At 37.8% G+C, this 21,473-nt stretch overlaps 2 long non-coding RNA genes across 2 annotated transcripts in view; both read right to left on the bottom strand.

Annotated features, from left to right (window-relative positions):
* The window catches only part of LOC147839797 (uncharacterized), a 516,604-nt gene that overhangs the window by 284,039 nt on the left and 211,092 nt on the right, over nucleotides 1-21,473 (bottom strand). The window lies entirely within an intron of this gene.
* On the bottom strand, nucleotides 5,516-9,126 carry LOC147839800 (uncharacterized). Its single transcript, XR_015515219.1, has 2 exons — nucleotides 7,855-9,126; nucleotides 5,516-7,805 (listed from the first exon to the last, which is right to left on the bottom strand). It is a non-coding gene; the product is annotated as an uncharacterized LOC147839800 (long non-coding RNA).

Genomic DNA, 21,473 nt, shown 5'->3' on the forward strand with positions numbered 1-21,473 from the left:
TTTTGTTTAACTTAAAAGCCAAGAAAAGTACACTAGTTCCTAGTGTATTTCAATTCAATTCAGCTTTATTTGTATAGCGCTTTTACAATGTAGATTGTGTCAAAGCAGCTTCACATAAATGGTCATAGTAACTGGAACAGTGTGGTTCAGTAACTGGAACAGTGTTGTTCAGGTTTTAGTGTTTAAGTTCAGTTCAGTTCAGTTTAGCTCAGTTCAGTGTGATTTAATCATTACTGAGAGTTCAAACACTGAAGAGCAAATTCATCGATGCGTAGCTCTACCAATCCTGAACCATGCGAGGCAGTGGCGACAGCGGAGAGGGAAAAAAACTTCACCTGATGGGAGTGAAGAAAAAAACCATGAGGGAACCAGACTCAGTTGGGCACGACCATTTTAATTTCTCCGCTGGCCAAAAGTTTATTTTTATTGTATAAAAAAAAATGAACACAAATCTCACAGCTGCTGGTAGCCCACGTAAAATCCTACACTTTGAAAATAAATATACATGTGAAGTTAATAAAGATAAATTGGCCATTTCAAATAAACATATTTGTACTTAATTAAACATAAATAAACCATCTTAATTATCTCTGTGCTGAAAAAATGCGAGACTGTTGTCTGTAACGCGGATCGAGTGCTTTTATAAAACGACAAAAGCCCACCTCTCCAATCACTAAAAATGGCTGCAAATCTTTACCAATAAACACCCGCACTGCCTTACTGTTATTTTTTATGTGTCTCTCAGAACCAGTTAGGTATGTTTGCTTGAATGATTCAGCGAGGGATTGTTGCAATTTGACTTTATCACCTTCTCTGCTATCCAGCCTCCAGACAGTGACATTGCTAGGTGATGGCGCTGCAGATGTGCAGTCATGGTCATACGTGTAAAACAATACTTGCACACAGTAATTTTTTTGTTCACAATTGTTTCTTTTATTGGCATTATACTTACCGGCAAAACCGAAATGTCTTCACACCGCAGATTTGAAAGACGCCGGTGCTTTCTCGTACTGTTGCTTCACTTCGCTGGTGCTTTCTCGTACTGTTGCCTCACTTCGCCGGCGCTTCCTTTTATTGTTGGCTCAGCCTCACTTCACCACCGTTCGCCATGTTAAAATGTGGAATAATGGTCAAGCGCCCCCTAACTTTAGAGCATAGTAATTGGATATTTACTCGCGGGGAGGAGTTTCCTCATCTCAGCTCAAGGATTTAGAGGCACACACAGTCAATTCGGAGAGATAAAAAACGCACATAAATTATTAAACACAAAACCGAGAAAACAAGCGCGTATTGAACCGCGGAGGTCATAGCGTACGGTTCAATATTATATTGAGAACTGTGGCATCCCTAGTAGGCAGCATCTCTTTGTATATGTTGTCCTGGAAGTTTTTGAATTTATTTGGTCTCATTGAATGCACACATCAGAATCTCTTCATGGAAGCAGTGGAACCAATAAGTCTACTTACGTTTTAGCTATTGCTTTTGAAGTGAAGTGAGTATTGTCAAGTATTGATCTTTTGCTTTTAACCCATTTAAGCCCAGCAACCATAATTGCCAAAGTTCATAGTTGCCGTTTTCCTTTTATAAGTAATTTTCTACATGTTATACATATTTAATTTCTCAATGACATACAAACAAACAACCAAATAAAGGATTTCCTACCTCTAATTCCAGGATGCAAAATAAAGGCAATTTTCATACTCTTAAAAATATTTACATATAAAAATATAACAAATATTTCAATAAAGCTATATTTTTTTTCTCTCATATTTTGAACTTTGAATTTGTACTGTCAATCCTACATAGTGCACCTTTAAATTCTGAAGTTATCCTCCTCCAATATGAACCTAATCTATCACACGCATTATATTAAATCTAGTTGTAATGCTTTTTCAGAAGTGAGTGCATATTGTGCTTTGTTGTCAGGGTTGTGCAGTGAGCTATTCTTGCCTGGGTCATGGCCCATGAGGCTGATGTCAACTTCCTCTACAATATCTGTGTTTACACTACTTAACCATCAGAGGGCACTGTCACCAGAATTATGTAGGGAAATATTTTTTTTATTTTTTATCTTCATATCTGTTGACTGTTTATTTATAACTTAATGGCATGCTCTTTATGAAATGTTGCTGTTACCTACTGCATCTCTAAATGATGATTCATCTTACTGGGCTTGGTTATTGTCCTGTCTTTAACTTTTGTTTGCCTTGGAGGTTTGGATTATTTACTTGTCGTGTCCTATTGTGTTATCCATGTTCATACGATAACCTAAACTACACACCTCAGTCAGATTCTGCACTTTCTCTCTCTCACACACACACATACATGCAGCTGGACATTTAGTTTTTAATAAAAATAGTAATAATTCCTTACATTATTATAGGGCGTTTCTGCACACTTAAATTGCTTTAGACATATTTTGGGGAATCTCCTCATCCACCACTAGTGTGCATCATGAAGAGGAGACAGAGTGATGAAGCCAATTATGATATAGAGATGGTTAGGAGGCCATGATGAACAGAGGCCAGTGGGCAAATTTGACCAGGATGCCTGGGCTAAACCCCTTTCAAAGGACATCCTGGGACTTTTAACGAATACAGAGAGTCAGGACCTCGGTTTAATGTCTCATCTGAAAGACACAGCTCACTGAGCAGTATAGGGTCCCCATCAGTATACTGGGGTGTTAGGACCCACACAGACTACAGGTTGAGCGCCCCCTGCTGGACTCACCAACAACACGTCTGGCAGCAACCTAGCTTCCCATGTGATCTCTCATCCAGATGATGCAACGGCTGCCACAGGACAATGTCGCCAGTGCACTCACCACACACCAGCTGTAGATGTAGTGGAAAGACAGTGATAGAGCCGATTCGGTGGATTGGGGATGATTGGGAGGCCATGATGGGTAAGGGCCTATGTAGGGAAATTTGCCAGGACACAGGGGTTAAACCCCTACACCTTACGAGAAGTGCCAAGGAATTTTTTAATGACCCCAGAGAGTCAGGACCTCGGTTTAACGACTCATTCGAAAGACAGTGCTCACTGGCAGTATAGTGTCTCCTTCACTTTACTGGGGCATTAGGACTCACACAGACAGCAGATTGAGCGCCCCCTCCTGATCTCAATAACAAGCTTCCAACAGTAACCTAATTTTCCTAATTGTGGTCTCCCATCCAGGTACTGACCAGGCTCAGCCCTGCTAAGCTTCAGTGAGTAACTGGTCTTGGGCTGCAGGGTGAAATGGATAGAGGGTGGGACATATCATATAGCTCCTCCTCTTAAAAAAAACAGCCAATAGCATTTTGTTTTTTCACAGCTCTGCCAGTGAGAGTGTAGACTGAAAATATCATATAACAATTTCATTCAATTTCCTTCCTTTAATATCACGGGTCACCACAGCGGAATGAACCACCAACTATTCCGGTATATGTTTTTACAGCAGATGCTCCTCCAGCAACAACCCAGTACTGGGAACATCTAACACTTTTTTATTTTATTTTAGCTGGCTCAAAAACTCTTAAATCTGACTTTTTGAAACCCTGATTAAACTGCATTTAACATCTTTTTAAAAACTTTTCCATTTTGAAAAACATGAATATTATAAACAGCACTTTTAAAATTCTCTGTTTGAAAGCTTTTCTGTGAAGCCCAAGAGCTTGTAACCTATACCGCATGTCTTTGGACTGTGGGGGAAACTGGTGCACCCTGAGGAAACCCACTTGAAAACGGGGAGAACATGCATACTCCAAACATATATGCCACCTGGTCTTGCCAAGACTCTAACCAGCGACCTTCTTGCTGTGAGGCCACAGTGCTAACCATTGAGCCACCGTGCTGCCCTGATACCCCTTCAGTTAAATGTACATTTCTTATATAAAAATGCATCAACTGTAGTAACTGCTGTGCCACATTTGTTTTTGCCTTTATTGTTACAAGCTGTCCAGTTTCTGTTGATGAAAAGGCCCACAGCAGGATATCACAGCCCCAACTTTTGAATTCTGGCTAAACAGTGCAATCCTCAGACCACAAACTATCATCCCACATTCAGCGTAAATGGGTCACTACTGTGCTTTTAGGCAAACTCCATGTGTGCGTTCAGATGGTTCTGTTTAGGGCCTCCATGCAGACATTTGATTGGGGTTGGAAGGCACTTACGTGCTGAAAGATGATCTGCTCGACTGGTGGAACTTTACTCGCTTCTGTGATACTGATACTTGGACTGTCTTTGACCTTGCACAAGGGCTTCTGGTCCGCAGGAGCTACATTGCATTAAAAACTACAGCAGCGTTAGAAATATGTGTTGATAATTAAATGTCATCAACTGAGTTTTGATGACACCTAAACAAAGGGCAACATGAATATGTCAGTCAGATGATATGGTGAACATGTGATATGTAGCTCTTGAAAAGTTCCCAGTTGAACGAGGATGTGAATGCTTTTAAGTAGTCGGAATTTCCTAATTAAGGTTATTACGTTATGACAGGGTAGCACGGTGGCTCAGTGGTTAGCACTGTCACCTCACAGCAAGAAGGTCGCTAGTTTGAGTCACAACTGGGCCAGTTGGCACTTCCATGTGGAGTCTGCACGTTCTCCCAGTGTTCGTATGGGTTTCCTCCGGGTTCTTAGGTTTCCCCCACAGTCCAAAGACATGTGCCCTATAGGTGAATTGAATAAACTAAATTGGCTGTATGAGTGTGAATGAGTTTGAGGGTGTTTTCCAGTACTGGGTTGTGGCTGGAAGGACATATGCTATGTAAAACATGCACAGCATATGTATAACATGAGTTATTAATTTCTTCATGTTGTCCTAAGGGGATTAAACTTTATTTAAAAAATTCAAAACCTAAAAAATTGTGTTGGTTCAACTCATATTAAATAAGTAATTTAAATAAACAGCAAAGTGTAAATTTTATGAGTGTATACAAACAAATGAGAGAAATAAATTAAGATTTTTTTCCAAAATGCTCCCATTAAAGCAACTTTTATTTCATTCTTGTAACATAAAGTCTGTGGGTCATGATTTGACAGATTCTATCACTCTAAGTTGGCCTCCAAAAGATTTTACTACAGTTGAAGTCTGAATTATTAGCCCCCTTGTTCATTTTCCCCCCCAATATCTGTTTAACAAAGAGAAGATTTTTTCAACACATTTCTAAACATAATAGCTTTAAAAACTCATCTCTAATAACTGATTTATTTTATCTTTGCCATATTGACAATAATACTTGACTATATATTTTTCAAGACACTTCTATACAGCTTTTTAAAGGCTTAACTATGTTAATTAGGTTAACTAGACAGGTTAGGGTAATTAAGCAAGTTATTGTATAACGATGGTTTGTTCTGTAGACTATCAAAAAATATACAAATAAGGGGCTTATAATTTTGACCTTAAAATGATGTTTAAAAAAATTTAAACTAATTTTATTCTAGCCGAAATAAAACAAATAAGACTTTCTCTAGAAGAAAAAATATTATCAGACATACTGTGAGAATGTCCTTGCTCTGTTAAACATAATTTTTTTTTTGTTTGTTTTTTTAAATAGACAAAAAAAGTCAAAGGAGGGCTAATAATTCTGACTTCAACTGTACAGCCAAAACTGAAATTCTGTCAGCATTTGCTTTGCATTTTACTTTTAACAAATCTGTTTTTGAATAAAGGTGGAAAACTGGTAACCACTGACAGTTTTTGTGAGAACTCTCAAAAATCTGATTATTCCAGAAACTGCTTTTATGTGTTTCCATCAGTAAACTGGCTACACAGAAAATAGTGTTTACATGAGATTCTAAGGTGTGCCAGATTTACCAGACCGGCACTGACCTCACAGCCCAAACATCAATGTCAACAGCTCAAAAATTACATTAAGTATCTGTCACTTGTATGTTAGCACTTCTTTTAGAGTACCTGCAAATGTTCACGTCTGATTTTTTTTTTTTTTAAATATATAGATAATGCTTTTACATGGCATTACACACACTGTAAAAATGCTGGGTTTCACACAATTCATTTATGTTTCGACAACAAAATTAGATGGAGTTAAGCTAAGTGGATTGAACATAAAACAATTAAGTTGTAAAAAAAAACCTTAAGAATTGTGTTTTCAATTAATTTTAATTAATTATCTTTAAAAAGCAGCAAGAGTCAATTTGTTGTGTGCATATCAGCTAATAAGCAATAAGTGGAGTTTATATATGAACTAATTTCGAGAGGATCACGTGCTTATGATTGCTAGCAGCCGGTCCCGCATTACTCGATTCATAATTCACCAATCAGATGTTTTTTAAGCCACTATAAATACACTAAGTTCCATATAACAGCCATCTTCATTTTGAAGAATGACACCCCTACTACTTCTCCTTTCCTAGATGGGTGGCACGGTGGCCCAGTGGTTAGCATTGCTACCTCACAGCAAGAACGTCACTGGTTCTAGTCCTTACCAAGCCAGCCGACATTTCTGTGCAGAGTTTACACATTCTCTCTGTGCTCACGTGGGTTTCCCCCGGGTTCCCTGGTTTCCTCCCACCATCCAAAAACATGCAACTTAAGTTAATTGACTAATCCAAATTGGCACATAGACATGCTCCTAGTAAGTATCTCTTAAGAGCAATCACTAACTGTTCATTAGCTACTACAGCACAGGAGTTCTCCCTGAGCTCAAACTCCCCCCTACCCATGCAAACAGGAGGGAGCCCCGGACTCGAGAATCTTATGAGCTCAGGGCTCTCTCCCGGGACAGCATGCCAAACAAGCTTTATAATCAATCATCAGCTATAAGTGAACTCTTGAATTGGCTTAAGAACAAGGATGTAGAAACTTTTACCCATTTCCAGCTTTCTTTAACATATGTATTTTTTAGGTTAAGCAAAACAAAGAAAGTCATAAAGGTTTGGAAGAGTACATTCATTCATTCATTTTTCTTCTGCTTAGTCCCTTATTTATCAGGAGTCGCAACAGCGGAATGAACCACCAACTATTTCGTCATATGTATTCCAGCTGCAACTCAGTACTGGAAACACCCACACACTCTTGCATTCACACATGCACTCACACACCATGGGCAATTTTGTTAACCCAACTCACCTGTAGCGCATGTCTTTGGACTGTAGGGGAAACCTGAGCACCCGAAGGAAGCCCACATGAACATGAGGAGAACATGCAAACTCCACATAGAAATGCCAACTGGCCCAACCAGGACTTGCACCAGCAGCCTTCTTGCTGTAAGGCTAACCACTGAACCACCATAGCAAGAGTACATACAATTATTTTGGTAGCATTTATGTGAGGCATCTCACTGGTGATTTAATTAAGGTGAACTAAGGGAATTTTGCCAAATAATGTTGAGATTTGTTAGCACTAAAACAAACACATCCATAACCCAACAAGACCACATCCCCTTTTGATTGTATTTGTGAACTTGTCAACTGAGTGAGTAAAAGGAGTCAATGGTAGTGTACATTCACAAAGATTTCTACTTCTTCCTCAAACAACCCAATGGAGTCCATCACTCTGTGAAGTGAAATCCAACCATTTTACCTAGGATCTGCATGTTGGGGAGTTTTACAAATTTTTCCCAAAAAGATCTGCCCTTTTGTTCAAGTTGGTCAAATAAATATTGCTAATGTGACCGCATGTTTCACATGCATGTATTTCACATAATATAAATAATGAGTATTATTTGTATATTATGGTAGCTTTTGTAATTATTTACATGTTTCTTGTACACAAAAAAAAGATGATTCATATTCAAACTGCTAATTTTAAAAGAGCTAAAACAACACAATTATTTAGTTATTTGGGGGGACAACTCAATTGTTTTACCTTCAATCCACTTCAATTTGTTAAAAAATTAATACGTTAACTTATTCCCTTCATGTTTTTCCAACACAAATCGATTGTGTGGAACCCAGCATTATTTTACTGTAAGGTTACAGAAAAAGAAGTGTGTGGGCAAGATTATGTTGTGTGGAAATGTCTTTGGCGGTTCTGAATGTTATTTCACTTCTAAGAATGATTCATCATCTTCTTAGTTCACAGATAACAGGTGCACCAAATGCTGAATTACCTGTTTAACAAGCCATGTCAACCTCTATAAGTTACTAAGGGACTGTTTTGTACCCAACTGTAATTCTTTATCCTTGTTATGTTCCTACTGAATGGAAACTGAAGACCTCTTGAGTCCAGTCCAAGAGTTTATGGTCCCACTTTATATTAAGTGCCCTTAACTAATATGTACTTACACATGGATTAATAGTTTGTTACAATGTACTTATTGTGTAAATGCATGTATTTATTGTGTACTTCTGCTTGATTAAATACCTGCATGTAATTACATCAGTAATTAACTTCTGTAATTACATTTGTAAATACAATGTTGACCATCCCTTACAACTTAACCCACCCTTAAACCTACCCATGCCACCAAACCTGTCCATAACCCAACCCCTATCCCAACTCAAGAGCACCACAAGTGTTCTCAAATACATTATGAACACAGTAAGTACATTGTATTTATTTTTTGATGCAAGTGCATAGTAGTTAAGGACACTTAATATAAAGTGGGACCGAGTTTATAAAACCTTCTGGAAGTTTCTGTATTTAAAATTCAATTCAATTCATCCTTTTTTCTATTGCACTTTTACAATGTAGATTGTGTCAAAGCAGCTTAACATAGAAGTTCTAGTAAACTAAAACTACATCAGTCCAGTTTTCAGAGTTCAGTTTAGTTCAGTCCAGCTTAGTTTAAATTTTACTGCTGAAAGTCTAAAGACTGAAGAGCAAATCCATCAATGCGCAGCAAACCGTGCAAGCAAGTGGCGATTAACATATGTCACCAAATTTAGAACAACAGTGGCTTGCTAAATTCAGAGTAAAATGCTTTTTAACAGCACAGAGTGAAAGATCCATGGAAGAAAAACATCCTGTCTACTCAATGAAGACAAAGTCAAGGATAAGGACTGTGTGTTCTTCATTAATCGTCAGTGCTGTGGTGTGAAGTACTATTGAATAACACATTGATTGTCTGTGATCAGGGTTTTGGCCTCTGTCTGATCCTTTATTTAATACCCTTTTCCACGACATTCAGGGTTTCTGTGTTTCATGTCTTCGTTGAGTGCTTTAACAAGGGCAAACAAAAGATCGCATTGCATCAATAGGGCCACTCAACATGGTGCTTCAGTTTTTAATATCTGTTAACGCTGAACAATAACACTTCACTGAGGTTATGCACACAGCGAGGACAGAGAGATTGTTATGTAAAACCTGTCGTGGAGAGCAGATGCTAGTTTATTTCCTTAGAAAATCTTGTTACTTTAAATTTGTTCTCTGACATCAGCCATACCTGTCAACATTCATATGTGAAACTGTGGGATATATTCATTTCAAGTTCTTTTTAAGATAAAAATAAATCAAAAGCATAATTCTCTTGCAATTCTATCACATTTGAGATCAGCTCTGTGTTAATTTTGCTCACAACTTTCAAGATTAAAATATGGGAGAAATGTGGGTAAATACTTAAATGGGATGATAGTGGGATGAAATGGTACCATACGGAAGAATCTGGAGGGTTGACAGGTATGTACACCGGCAATATTATCAGTGTTAAATTAATAAAACCTCGATTCAGATACACTAAAGTTTACAAAGAGAACTATTTCATTCATACCATATCATACCAACCCTAATGTACATTGTATAAATAGGGGTGACATGATTGTTGGTATTTCTGTGTGGAGTTTGCATGTTCTCCCCATGTTCGTGTGGATTTCCTCTGGGTGCTCAGGTTTCCCCCACAAGTCCAAAGATGTGCAGTAGGTAAATTGAGTAAGCTAAAGACTTCCGGTTTGGTGATGTAAGAGAGAGCAAGGATCTCTCAACCAGTTTACTTTTAAATATAAAAAGTGTCTTCTTTTTCAATCTAATTACTTCACAAAATAAGTTAATATAAGAACTACAGAAAGTTTAATAAGAGAAATCAGCAACTACAAACAGAAGCAAGGTACTGCGCCAGCAACGCGTTCAGGTGCTAGCCTAGCTGGAAAGTTAGTAGTTATGATGGCGACCGATAACGCTAGCAGCAAAAATACACCTGAAACAGTTGGCAAAACAGCGGGCCAGATAAAAAGATGACATGGCAAACTTAATTCAAGATTCAGTCAAACAAGCCTCTCTCGATACGTTACGTGAGACAGAAAGCTCGTTCCAACACCAACTCTCATCTAATGAAGTACTGGCTGGCGAAAACTTCGAAAGACTTGTCAACCCGTAGACATCGATTAAACCTTTAAAGACACAAAATTAATCTCTTCTTGTCCAAATTGACGATCTTGAGAAGAGATCCAGAAGGTCTAACCTGCATATTATTACCATTCCCGAAGGCAGCAAGGATAGAAAAGACCTTGTTGGATTTGTTTCTGGGCTGCTTAAAGACATCATTGACAACGTGTTTGACAGCCCTCCTGAACTAGAGCATGTGCATCGTGCACTTCACCACAAGCCTGGACCAGGGCAATCTCTAAGACCATTCACTGTTTGCTTCCACCAATTCCAAGAAAAGGAAAAGGAAAAGGCAATTAACTGGGCCAGCCGACATGATGTTAAAATCAACAGAGTGAACACGGATATGAGCGCAGCCTTAGCAAAGAAACTTGCCACTTTCAAAGAAGTCAAACAGTCCCTATATCAGAATTGGTTAGCTAAAATATCTGTAGTATATGTGTGTCTGTCCTGGTCCTCCAGATTGGGGGTTAATTGTTGGGATAACAACTCACCTCATAAAAACTAGATGTTACAAAAACACCAATATGGTGCAGCTAAATATCCACTTTGATGTAAATGGCCCTGGGAGTAAGTATTGTATAAATAGGCATACTAACATATATGGAGATATTGCTTGTAAACAAGTTAAATGTATTATTTAAATTGAATGCTTATGTCACCTTGTAGATTACCATGTTTGAGATTCCAGTGGGTGCTTTTAAAACACTCCTCACTGAAGCTTTCAAACCTTGTTATTACCAGTTTATCACTAGAAATAAAAAGCTAAACGAACTATTTGAAAAAATACCTTTACTGACATCATTTCATATTTTATCTTAAGTTGCTAGAATATTGCTATCTCACGGCAATTTGTAACTAAGGCTACTAAGGCTAATACATATGAACTTTTATGATGTCTTTCGTACAATTTAGTACAATTTGCTCATCCCCAATTAAGGTTGGGTTTAGGGATGTGATTGGATGCCATGCCTCCTTTTTAAAATTATACATTTTGGTATGACTAAACGTGTACGCATTTGTACAAATTAGCCACTAAACTGACAAAACGTAAAATATGTATGTTTCCTCGTGAGATCAGGTTGGAATATCACTATAATATAAGCAATAAAGGATGCCTTTATTCTGTCTTCAAAAAGATTTTTAGCCTATTAGCTTTCCAGTGTCTCGCCCATGTTAAATTAAACAAATTTAGTAGCTTAGTTACTAAAGTTAAAATGTTATTTGTTAGCTTTTAGACACAGCAAGCAACTCTCATTTAGTCACCCCAAGTGGTAACCTGCTGAAACTGCTAAAAGTTTTACCACTAAGGTGTCTGCATCTTGATCGTGGAGGACAATTTTCCAGCAGAATTTAGATTCAATCCTAATCAAACACACCAGAACTATTGAAGAACTTAGAAACTGCCATGCAAGCGTGTCCTGCTCCTGGAAGGCCAACATAAGCTTCATTTAAGTTTCTTAGAAGTTTCTAGCATCTCTGAAGATGTAGCTGATTCAGATGTCTTTCATTTTGGTAAAAGCTCAGCAGGACATGTACATGAACAGGTTTGGACAGGCCTATAAACTCTGCGGGACATTTGATCATGGACATACACACTTCCAGATCTCATTTCCAGAACTGCAGACCCTGAAGGTTTATTATAGTTCCTTTCAGGAAATCAGACCTCAGTTTCTTCTCCTCAGTGTCAGTATAGGACACGCATGCACAAGCACTGTGCACTGATGGATATCCCCCTACCCCCATCTATATGTGTGACTTCCTGTTGACAACAAAGCACAGCCACATCCAAGGTTAAGCTTTATTCACGCTACTAGCGACTTTGTCGCTGCTTTTCACCCTGGGTGGAGACTGAAGTCGCATGTGGGCGTTTCCACCTTAAGGTTGCTTAACTAACATTTCTGATGATATTCACTGACCTACTACTGAAAATAAACATCGTGAAGGTAAAACACTAAATATTAGTGGAATCCGAAGTTCCTAATTATAAAGATGTACAATAAAAAGTGTCCTCGGTCATTACCGCTGTTTATCTCCATATTTATTGATATTAACATTTACATTAGATTTACATTTAGTACATTTAGCAGCAGACTCATCAGACAATTGAGGAGGTATTTGGCGATTCTACAGGAAGAGGCAATACACACAAGAAGTGCTAGTTTTTCCAAGTAACTTGTTTGTGCTCAGAGAATGTAACGCTAGAGTAGGAGTTTTTCTTTTTCAGAGAGAGCGAGAGAAAAGGTGCTTCTTATAGGTGGTTTTGGTATTATTCACCAAGGTTCGGGTGTTCTATGAAAAGGTGGGTTTTTAGATGTCGTCTGAAGGGTACCCTGCTGAAAAAATCCAGCTTAAACCAGCCTAGGCTGGTTGGCTGGTTTTAGCTGGTTGAACAGCCTGGTTTTAGAGGGGTTTTGGCCATTTCCAGACTGGTTTCCAGCCTGGTCTTAGCAGGTCAGGCTGGAAAATGACCAGCCAAATCCAGCTTAAACCAGCTTGACCAGCCTGGTTTAAGCTGGATATAGCTTGTTTTGGCTGGACTCCCAGCTTGGCTAGGCTGGTCAAGCTGGTTTTAGCTGGTCATCTCCCAGCCTGACCAGCTAAGACCAGGCTGGAAATGGCTGGAAACCAGCCTGGAAGTAGCCAAAACCCCTCTAAAACCAGCCTGGTCGACCAGCTAAAGCCTAGGCTGGTTTAGGCTGGATTTTTCAGCAGGGTACCAGTGTATCCGCAGTTTAGGTGGGAATCGGAAGATCATTTCACCAGTGTGGAACATTAAATGAAAAGGTTTTAGAAAGTGACTTATAGCCACACTGTGATGGCATCAGAAGGTGGTGCTTCCACCCTGATCGGAGGCTCCTGGATGCTCATGCTTATATTGGCTGTCACTCACAAAAGTGGCTGTTTGTTTTAGAAAGTTGAAGGATTCTCAATTTTGTCGCATCACTTGACCTGCTCTAACATATACATCTAACATAGCCTGTCCGAGGTTGCCAAAAGTTGCTAGTTTTCTTTTTAAATAAATGGTCACTTGTCGCTGCATCTTTCTTAGGCCTAATCCCAATTCTACCCTTTAGCCCTTCCCCTTACCCCCACCCTCATTTTGCATGTTCACGTAAGGGTAGGGGTGTCCCAATTCTCTTTATCTTGAATCTCTGTAGCTCTTGAAACAGAGATTTTCCAAGACCACAAAAGAAACCAAGGGGTATGAAAATTTCTCTGAATACACCAGCTACAACGGCAACATGGCTGCACACGCAAGTCAGGAAATGCACAAATGTAAGAATTTTTTTGTCAGTTTTAAGAATTTTTACTACAAACATGCATATGTTTTAATACATTTAATAAAAGGGTGTTCTTGTTTTAAAGTCATGCTTGTTTTTAATCACAAAATTTTGCTATCTACAATTGATAATTATAACTTCTGCATTGCAATCCTACAGCATACTTTCACATCTGACACTCGATGTCACTTGAAAACCATGTCAGAAAAGTCTGGTGACTGGGAATTACCTTTTTACAGTGTCTGGTATATTGTTAATGTTGTTTTCGTTTGTTTACATAGATGAATATGGCCACTGCTACCAGCTCATTGCAACATTATATCAGTATGATAACATGATATTGTTACCTTCTGTGATTTTCTGAAGATAAATAACAAAAAATAACTGGAATAATGACAGCAGTCATGATCGTCGATCACATATTAAGCAAGAGTTTGCGACGACATGATGATATGTGCTGGTGTTGTGGTGCTGTCACATTTCTTAGGGGTAAATTTGAAGCCCTTACCGTTTACTCTGTTTCTAGGGCCAAGGGGAAAGGGTAGGGGTAAACAAGTAGAATTGGGACAGGGCCTTATGTGCATGAGGTGTGACCAAGCGCAGTGATGCAAAAGTAGTTGTGGTGAATGTGTTTTGAGTGGACCATTTGGTATGAACCCTCATTTGTGTTGTCATGATAATCTCAGATTTTTCGGAATCAATTGATCAAATCAGGCTAAAAATATATAGTAATTGACCAAAAACTATAAGACAGGAAATATAAACCAGGAACACTTTGTTTCATAGCAGTTTAAATCTGAATATATTTTTGGTTCAGCAAACCAACAAGTTTTACGTCCTTTAAAAAAAAAGCAGCTTTATTATTAGGATAGTGTGTTTAAACTGAAGTCTTTATTAGAGTAAGATGAGGATCTAAAAATGTTTATGACACCAATAAACCACAATGATGTCCTCCGGATGCTGCTTCACAGCCTTTTAGTGGTCAAAGATCCTGTTTGCTAGGCTCTTTGTGTATTTTTAGGGTTTGTAACGGCTTCCTTCTTTACACTCTGCTGTAATTAGTACACTGTGAAAACGAATGTCTGCGAGCCTGAGTTAAACAAGCTCTCTGTTAAGCTGCTGTCAGCTGACTACCTTCAAAAGCAGCTTATCCTTTTGTTCCCTTGGCTCGACGGCTATTATTTTTATCCTAACACCATCTGACAGTTTGGCTGCGATTGTCAGCGAGGGTCACTCTGCTCGTGTATGAATGACATAAACCTGGTTTGGATCAGACGCACACATTGAAAAAAGCACAAAGCATAATCTCACATGGGCTCAGTTCAGCAGAGGTCACAAATGAGAGAGGCAGAGATCTGTTTGGTTTGATGGAATGGATCTTTTTCTCAGTCATGTCACTGTTTATACCTTGTTAAAACTTAAAGCAGACCAGGGGTCTGTTCTTCGTATGTAAATTTCTCAATTAGCTGGATTTGGTTATTGACGATTTGACAGGATCCAGAACCGCCTGTTCTTCAAAACTCATCAGAGAGTTGTTGTCATATCAACAAGTCTGGTAGCACAAACCTGCTCGGGAACAGGCTTATTTTCTATAAACAGGATTAGATCGGGTCTTTTCAAGCAAAGGTATTACTGAATATATATACATATATATACTCAACAGTTCTGTCTGGTTCTTGAATTTAATTGGCTGATAGCTGAGCAATATTCTGCAAATAACAGCACTCGTACTGCCTGTTCACCCTTCACCCTTGTGTATTTCTCCGCCTACATACAGCGATAAGCAGAGGACGCTCTACAGTTTGACAAATATTGCAGCTGTTGGACAACATAATGTACTTTTGATACTTTTTTAGGGGAGAATGTAGTTGTTTAGATTGCAACTATGCAGTTTATTTATAAGGATATATGCCTATTTTAAATATTTATAATTTCTGAAAGACAGCACATCGGCGGCCATTAGTCTTTGAGCTTAGCAAAGACAGTTGACGTTGTTCATCCACAAGATGGCGGACTACAGCTGATCAAATCATTATAAATCTAGTAAGAGACAATATAGGTTGATCTCTCTCCTTTGGATGTTGTAGTGCTGTTTTTATACCATATAATTGTAGTGTATTGAGTATGAGATGGGACTTACATATTAGGAATGAGTTATTTTTTGGTTGGCCATCTGTTTGTTTCTAATGCGACTCCTGTTTTCGTTACTGTAGACTAGTTTAGTAAAAAGAAAGAAGAAATGCCCGCATGTGTTTAGCGTTTTTCCTTATCGCAAACACAACAGCAATCTGGTAGTGTAGGCAATGATTTGGCTTGTTCTGGGTTAATTATTGTGATTTCAAGTATAAAGCCTGTGTGGCCTCCCAGTAAGAAAGTCACTGGTTCGAGTACCGGCTGGGTCAGTTGGCATTTCTGTGTGAAGTTTGCATGATTTCCTTGTGTTCGCGTGGGTTTCCTCTGGGTGTTCCGTTTTTTTCCCCCACAGTCCAAAGACATGCGCTATAAGTGAATTGAATTAGTCGTAGTGTATGAGTGTGTGTCTGTGAGAATTAGTGTATGGGTGTTTCCCACTACTGGGTTGCAGCTGGAAGGGCATCCTCTGTGTAAAACATATGATGGAATAGTTGTCCATTCATTCCACTGTGGTGACCATTGAAATAGAGACTAAGCCGAAGGAAACTGAATGAATAATTAGCAAGATTATTTTCATCATGCTTCTACCCAATACCTCAACCCAACTACCTTAATACCTATTAATAAGCAACATAAATGTAGTGGTTGGCAAAGCAAGGCTTCATGAAACACTGAATCAGTTGAAGCAAATTTGTTGAAGCTTCGAAATTTTTCAAAACCCGTCTCTACAGTGATGCCTAGTGGTTATTTTTTATGTATTGCTCTGGAACAGCTTTAGCAAAGAAAGTTAAGCAAATTGAGGAATTATACCCCACGCTGTAAAGTTGAAAACCTTTGATTAGTGAAGTGGTAAAAGTTCCAGACTAGCATGCAGAGATAATGGATTCAAATAGATGTTAGTTTTTAAGTGCTCTGTTTTATTTTTGGTCTGACATTTGAATGAAAACTGAGAATAAATGTCTTATTTCGGTCAATAAAAAGTAACATTATTATAATACATGAAGTCAAACTCAGGCCATTAGCAGCACAGTTACGCGCAAAGTCCACTAGGCAACAGAGATAAAGTTTTTTCCGACCCTGTCAGTCAAACGCAGATTCACCAAGGGCCTCATGTATCAACGCAACGTACGCAAAAAATTTTGCGTACGCCAGATTTCACGCTCACGTTTGGATTTACTAACGATAAATTGAACGTGAGAATGTGCGTTGGTCCATGCCAGCTTCATGTCTGGTGTGTGCATCTCTTGTGTGTGTTTGTTTTATTTCCATTGGCGACTCCTAGAGGCAATTATGTTAAACTGCACACTGCAAAGTATCTTTAAGCCGTGCAATGCCAGCTTTATGGGACGGGATGATCCGCATGTCTAGCAGGTATATAAGGTTTCCATACCATGCTGTTGACCAGCCAAACATTGCAAACAGCGCAACTTGCAGCGCAACTTGCAGCGGTCTCCGGTTTTCCCAATGAAATCGGAACGATCGACTGCACGCACATTGCTATAAAGGCACCATCTGAAGATGTGAATCGGAACCATTTCCATTCAATAAATGTACAAATAATATGTGATGCTTATTAACATAATACACACTTAATACACACTTATTAATGTTATACTTAGCATAATACACACTTATTCCTACTTGTCCTCCTCGTGATGAAGAGTAGGCAAATTCTGATATGTAGTGGGGGAAAGAAGAAGAATGAGTTCATTAGACGCTGGATTTGAACTGGGTTCATGATTGATAGAGTCAAAACATTTTGCCATGCGTTTTACCAGCTACGCTACTCGAGCTGCTGTTGTCTGCTCTCTTTAGTTTTCTTGTCTCTGTAAATCAAACGGGCGGGAAACACTCTATTGACACTTAGCCTAAATAGACACAACTACATTTTACACCTTTACATCTCCCACTCTATTTTTTTTCTTTTGTTATTAATTCCGGAGGACAAACTTGCAAATAACACAGCTTTTCTCAGGTCTACCTCCATTAGGAGCACCCCCAATTCACATTCTGTTCAAAGTTTCTTGTTTTGCTTGCTTTTACCATTGCTTTTTCATTTGGTTTTGCCAAAGTAGAGTCATTAGCATATTTATTAGGGGAAGGAGGCAGGGAGGAGTTTCACGTTAAGTCGGATGTACAAAGAGAATATGTGTGGGATTCCGTGTACGCAGTGTTTCATACATCTGTATTTTTTACTGCGTACGCACGTTTTAAGCTTTGTGTGTACTCTATGTTTTAGTATGAATTCAACGCAAGTCTTCTTTCATGAGGCCCCAGGTCTTGAAACGCTTTTGACATGACCAACTCTTTGAATCGCTCTTTAGTCACATGACCTGGGTGTTTCGAAACACTTACGCTTCGGAATCTTGACACTTTCGAAACGTCAGTTTCACGTCAGCTATCCCTACATATCCACTTAAGTTGTGACGTACCGATGACATATGAAATACTGTTTCCGGGTTCAAACCGCTACTCATTAAAATTGAGAAAACATTTGTTTATAACCACTTGTCATGTCACACATTAAAGTGAAATACATATAAAATAAAGGTTTACACAACAATCTCTAGACTTGCTCAGACATCTATATTTTAACAATTTATTTTAAAAAAAATCATCACTTTCTGTCCATCAGATATTAAGCATACAGTTGAAGTCAGAACTATTAGCCCCCCTTTGAATTTGTTTTTCTTTTTGAAATATTTCCCAAATTATGTTTAACAGAGCAAGGACATTTTCACAGTATGTCTGATAATATTCTTTCTTCTGGAGAAAGTCTTATTTGTTTCATTTTGGCCCGCATTAAAGAAGTTTTTAATTTTTTAAACACCATTTTAAGGTCAATATCATTAGCCCCTTTAAGCTATATATTTTTCGTACAGAACATAACAAACCATCAGGGCGAAAATAAAATAAATCAGTTATTAGAAATGAGTCATTAAAGAAATGTATTGAAAAAAATCTTCTAATAATAAGGGGGCTAATAATTCAGAGGGGCTAATAATTCTGGCTTCAACTGTATGTATTGCGATCGGGATTTTCAGAAGTATTACATCGCTTTGTAAACAATTATTATAATTTTTTGTTGAGTCTCTCCATACAGTTTGATAGAGCACTTGGACCCGGAAGCCGCTTCGCGTGACATCACACTTAACAAGCGGATGAGGAGTTTATTGAGCTAAAAGTTCTGATCTACGGTTTGTTAATATCGAGAATCGCATCTTAAATAAAGAATCTTTATTGCGCCTACCAGCCAATCAGAATCAAGAATTTTAAAAGACCAAATAAAAGAAGCTTTCAAAATTTTTTATTAAAAGTTTGTAATGCTGTTGTTTTTGTTAGAGATCAATTATGGTTAGATATAGTTCTGGTTTTTAAAATATGTACAAAATGATTAGTAAAACATGCACAATATTTCTTAATAAACTTGTTCTTAAGAGTTATATGTTGTGAGGGCATGGAAACCCATCTCTCTGTGGACTGGAATTCAGATTAATGTCCTCCAAAGGATCCAGGTTCATGAAACCAGCTGATTAATGTGTGTCTTAAGACGTACGTAACTCCCTACAGGCTGCGTGGACATGGTAACCACACTGGTGTTGTGGGTGATGTTCCCAAGGAACCACAGGCATATGGATACACATTACCCTGTTAAGCTGAAACTCACAGCTAAGCTACTTTTCAATGGAAATAGGTTGAGAACAGCCTTAATTGTAATCCAAAATTTTCAAATTTGTGCATATTAAGTCAGCTTGATGTTAGAAAAAATTTCTATATTCAATGTTTCAGGGAAGTTTTTATAAAAAGACCACAAGGCCAATAGTTTACATAATTACATGGAAATAGATGCCACAAAAATTTGGGAACAGAGTGATTTGAAATAAGCCATATTATATTAGATATAACAGTAAATTGTAGACCTTTACACAATATTTAGTGGTTTTATTGAGATCAGGAATAATGAGACGTTAAGTATGTTGTCTCATTATTCCTGATAACAATGAAACCACTGAATATGGTGTAAACGTCTAAATCTATCTGTTAAAACCACTCTGTTTTTATGGCAGTGGGCTAATTACAGCATTCTCAAAGGGATTGAGTTTCTACCCACTGTCCTAAGGGCAACCCTAGTCAAGGTCACTTGATCTCAGCAGACTCTTAACATCCAAAGCTATAGACGGTCAGCAAACAGGTAGCTCATGAAAAATTTAAAACAATTGTCTACAATTGTTCACTTTATTAATTAAAATCTGAACTGGTAACTTTGGAAATTCAATCGGTGAAAAGCAGGAAGGCAACTGAGCTTTTAAATATTTAAACCTTGGAGTAAATATTTTGTTTACGTGTCACTTTTATTAGCCCAAATCAAACAAAATCATTGTAGCAGACCTCAAGAATTATTCTTATTGGTATTGCTTGCATTCAGCATCCATTTCAAACTGTTTTAATTTTGCAATAGCATATAAATAAAACTGGCTCGTGAAATAGAAACCGACGCCGAACACTTTAAAATCAACAGAAGGAAAAAACCCTGACTTAAAACTTACTTTATGATATGTTGCCATATGGCAACAACGTGCAATAGTGGATCTTACTTATAAATTAGACATTTAAAACTTTCCTTATTTTTAATAATTTTGTTGTTTGAAATGATTTAATTGTTGCTGCAGCATTATAATCGCTAACACAGAACTTATACATACTTTACAACTGATATTCCAACAGCTTTCATTTTTTTTTATTCTTTTTTGCTGAACATAATTGTATAAATAATAATAAAATATGTTTTCAATAAAGTAAATATATTTTCTCCAGTAAATATTATGACAAATAAATAACAAATCTAGTACATCCAGATGCGTCAGAATAATGTAGCTACTAGCGAAGAATGTTTGTATAGTATGCTATATACTACACCCGTCTAATCTGCTTTTGAGCTAACTTACCTAAACTGTCTCCATCACTGCTCTTATCAAATGTCCAATCTGCATCATTCTCATGGTCACTAAAACCCACTTCATCCTCACCTTCCTCTGCAGGAAGAGCCAGTCCTGTCTTTTTCTTTTTCCGCTTACCATAGAACATGACACAGTTCCCCGTTTATATTTAATCAAAGGTATTGCTATTAAAATAAGATTTCATCCATACTGCAAATGCCTTTAACATATGATTAATCAACATTATATTAATAGCATTCATGTTGTTGTTGCTGTTGTTACAACTTAAAGGTTCACAGCTGACCTTGCTAGCTAGCTAACCTTTTGCATGTTTCACTATTGGACAGTGTTGACATTTGGTGTAACATACATTTGATTGATTTACAGAAAATTCATTAGATAAAAATGTATTTGATTTGTGAATGTCATCATAACTTACTGGAGGTGATTTTTCAGATTTTTTGTGGATTTGACAATTTAATATTTTGTTTTTATTAACATTTGTATATGCATTCAGCAACTACTCACAATAAACGCCAGTCTGTCAGAAATCTTGCATGTCATGGGACTTAACCAAAGCACATCATTGGCTAAACTAAGGTCTTCACTTTTCAACAAAAAATTAGAACATTGGTCTTAAAGAAACAGTGGCAGAGAAATTAACAAATATCATGCTGTAATATGGCAACAAAATGCAGTAGAGGTTTAATGTTTACATATTTTGTACGTGTGTAGAGGAGAGAATAAGACAAGATGACACAGATACATTTGCTGGCCATTTTATTGATGTTACTTTACAGTTGAACCAATGACAACAGAATAGAAACCAGCATTTAAAGGCAAAAT

Source organism: Danio rerio, chromosome 18 (genome assembly GCF_052040795.2).
Source record: "Danio rerio strain M-AB ecotype USA chromosome 18, GRCz13ab, whole genome shotgun sequence".
In the NCBI taxonomy this organism is placed as follows: Eukaryota; Metazoa; Chordata; class Actinopteri; order Cypriniformes; family Danionidae; genus Danio; species Danio rerio.